This window comes from Hylobates moloch, unplaced genomic scaffold (genome assembly GCF_009828535.3).
Source record: "Hylobates moloch isolate HMO894 unplaced genomic scaffold, HMol_V3 SCAFFOLD_7, whole genome shotgun sequence".
Lineage (NCBI taxonomy): Eukaryota > Metazoa > Chordata > Mammalia > Primates > Hylobatidae > Hylobates > Hylobates moloch.
This window is the reverse complement of record NW_026652282.1, coordinates 133462911-133467014: the sequence shown is the minus strand read 5'-3', so window position 1 is coordinate 133467014 and position 4104 is coordinate 133462911.

The window sequence follows — 4104 nt, the reverse complement described above, 5'->3', positions numbered from 1 at the left end:
ATAAATATGACATACTTCTTTCATAGGATTGTAATAAGACGAAAGGAAAACAAAAAAAAAAAAAAAAAAAAATAAACAAAGAACCAAAAAAAAAAAAAAAGGCAATTTCTGGCACCATGGCAGACCGGGTACCTGGATGACTCTGTTGGTGAAAACAACTGAAAATGCTGGTTAAAATATATTAACACATTCTTGAATACAGTCAGGGCCAAAGGAAGTCACATGAGTAAGCCCACTACCATGAGGCCAGGGCAAGGGTGTGCACTTAAAATTCTATTACAGTAGTCAAGAGTTAGACCACTAGCTTTTTTTTTTCTTCTGTTCATTGAGTACAGTCACTGTGTATTTTACATGCTTTCATTTAGTCTTATGACAATCCTATGAAACAAGTACTTTAAAAAAAATTGAGATAACAGTTGCATATCGTGAAATTCATCCATTTAAAGTGAACAATTCGCAGGTGCAGCTAGCTCAGTCAGCAGAGCATAAGACTCTTAAAGTGAACAATTCAGTGGTTTTTAGTATATTCACAGAGTTGTGCAACCATTGCTACTATCTAATTGGTCTTAGTCTGTTTGGGCTGCCATAACAAAATACCACAAACTGGATAGCTCATAAACAACAGGCATTTATTGCTCACAGTTCTAGAGGCTGGAAGTGCAAGATTAAGATGCCAGCAGATTCTGTGTCTGCTGAGGGCCTGTTCCTCATAGAAGGTGCCCTCTTGCTGAATTCTCACATGGTGGAAGCGGGGGGGAAAACAAGCTTGCACTGTAAAGAGGTGGGCCTCTTTAATCCCAAAGGCCCCACCTCTAAAAGGCCCCACTTCTGAATACCATTACATTGAGAATTAGATTTCAACATAGGAATTTGGGGGAACACAAATATCCAGACTGTAGCGTAATTCCAGAACGGATTCATCAACCACGGAGACCCCAGCCCCATTAGTAGTCACTCCCCATTCCTAGTCCCTGGCAACCACTAATCTACTTTCTGTGGGACCACTAACTGAATCTACCACAAGGGACTAATAAAAGCCCTGCCCTGAGAATTCATAAGTACAAGTTGGCCCTTGCTCTGGTTGGCAGCTCAAAGTCGCACTACCTCAGTGACCTGACAAACCTTAAGTAGATAATTTAACTTCAAGTGTTTTCTTGACTGATAGAGCCCCAAGGTGCCTGGCAGAGCAAAATATGTCTTTTTGAAGGAGTCCTCATTGATACCAGACCTTAAATTCCATACATGTTTATAGACTAATAAATCACTAAACGATTAAGGAAACAAAGTCCCGTGAGTGAGATCCAGCAGAAACTATAGGTAACCAAATTGGACCAAAAACTTCAGATACTGAAATTCAAGGTTAGTTAACACTAGAAAATTTATTAATCCAATTTACCATATTCATGGAGAAACTCATATTATCTCAGTAGGTGGAAAATATTCAATGTAATTCAATGTCTATTAATGATAAAATATCTTTTATCAAATCTAGGCATAGAAAGAACCATCTTTAGTCAGGCGCGGTGGCTCACGCCTGTAATCCCAGCACTTTGGGAGGCCGAGGTGGGTGTATTGCTTGAGGTCAGGAGTTCGAGACAGCCTCGCCAACATAGCTAAAAACCATCTCTATGAAGAATACAAAAATTATCTGGGCGAGGTGACAAGCACCTGTAGTCTCAGCTATTCGGGAGGCTGAGGCAAGAGAATCGCTTGAACCCAGGAGGTGGAGGTTGAAGTGAACTGAGACCATGCCACTGAACTTCAGCCTTCAGCCTGGGTGACAGTGAGATTCTGTCTCAAGACAAACAAACAAACAAAAAAATCTTCCTCTTTAACCTGATTTTTAAAAACGATTTGTAAAACATCTAAAACACCTACAACGAATATAGTTTCAAAAAGCTGAATGTATTTCCTTTAACATGTTGAACAAGACAAAGATGCCTCTATAACCACTTTTCTCTGTATTGTATTATAAGTTCTATCCAGCAGAATAAGGCAAAAATAAATTATCATGGTATAAAGACTGGGAAGGAAGAAACAAAATTGTTGTTATCTATGGATATATTATTGTCTACGTAGAATATTTAAAAATCTACAGATAAATTATTAAAATTAATAAACGCTATTACCAAGGTTGTTAGCTACAGTCATATAAAGAAATCAATTGTATTTCTATACACCAATGACACACAGAAAATTTAATTTTAAAAGACACCATTTCGTTATGACATCTAAAATGATCAAATACCTAGGAATAAATTGAACCACATATAGGAACTGTATGGAGAGAATTGTAAAATTCTATCCGCATACATTGAAGAAGAGCTAAAAATTGAAAGAGAAACCATGCTCATGGTTTGGAAGGTTTAATTTTATTAAGATGTAGGTTCTCCTGAAATTGGCCTATAGATTCAATGCAATCCTGATAAAAATCTCAACAGGTATGTTTTGTGAAACTTGACAATCTAATTTCAAAATATGTGTGGAGTTGTAAAGAGCAGGACTAGCCAAAGAAGAACAAAGTGGGGGACCTGTCTTGCAGATAGCAAGACCTTAATAAAGCTATGGTAATTAAGAGTGTGGTATAGGCACAGAAATAGACCAATGGACCAGAAGGGAGAGGCTAGAAACAGATTTATGCATATTTAGACACTTGATAAAATGACATGAGACATCAATCAATATATGTAAGATGTACATTGGTTTCATCCAGTAAGGTGGGACAACTGAAATAGAGGAGGAAGCTTCCAGGTCATGGGTAGATAAGAGACAAATGGTTGAATTCTTTTGAATTCCTGATTAGTCTTTCACTGGATACACAATTTACAGGAATAGTCAATTATGCCTTGGTCTGGCTCAGTGCAACAGTAGGGCAAAAGAAGTAATCAGATATGCATTTGTATCATGTGAGTAGAGGGATGACTTTGAGTCCTGCCTGCCACTTGTTTCACAAGGAATTTCCTTGTGGGCAAATTGTGAGGGAGGTATGTAGCTTATTTATTTATTTATTTATTTATTTATTTATTTATTTATTTATTTATCTTTATAGCTATCTTATTTAGGAATAGAATGGGAGGGAGATTTGCCCAATGCGGTTCCCTGCTTGACTTTTCCCTTTGGCTTAGTGATTTTGGGGAGATTTATTTTCCTTTCATATGCTCCCCTTTTCTTTTTAGAAGAAAATGAGTCTCTGGTCTCAGGTTTTGTCTGATCTCTCATGGCTAGGATGGTTTATTCCTCGATAGATAGGTCCCACATTATTAGGAAAGCTCATTTTTAACAGGCTGTGAAGTCTCATGTCCTACAAAGGGAAAATAGGGGTAGGAAGGGAGAAAAACAACAAGAAACAAACAAAAATTGAAGAACAATCCTGGAAAATCAATATAGGCCATATTTCTCTGAAGTCCATACATTAGTAGGCAGATATGAAATTGGTTTATGTGTAATGTGTAAATTGGTTGCTGTTATTTTCTTCTGAAGTTTAAGTTGTCTAGCTTTAGTTTACAGAGCTTTAAGAAAGCACAGCTTAATTTTTAAATTTCATATCAGGAAAAATGGGATAAAAGGAAAGAACAAAAAATTGGAAACGTTATTTTGGAGACTTGTAGCCAGAAAAAATTTTAGAATTCAGCCCAAACTGTAGAAAATCATAAAAATTGAAAAACGTTAGGCAAGACCAGAATCTAATAACAGGTGTACCATAGTTTATTTTGAAACATAATTTTTCTCTCTCCAGTTCCATTTTCACTAAAGACAAATTCATTTGCAAAATAAGTTTTAGTCTTACTATACTTGGCTGGAGTAGTTGCATAAAGTCTATAAATAATTATATATATATATAAAGTCAGCAAGAATAATTATTTGCTGGAACTTTATTCCATAAGGAATCTCAGATTTGAATTTAATGTCTTAAGCCCATCCTATGTCTGCAAATACCTATGTTAATTGGGTGAATTCCTTACCTCGAGGTTCCAAGAAAACTTGGGGATCCTGGGCCAGTCAGAAAGTGACATTTTTTACTTACCACAGGTCAGGAACCTATATAGGGACTGCATAGACAAGGTATGAGGCATGTTTTCCCAAGGGGCTTTTATTGGCTCTATA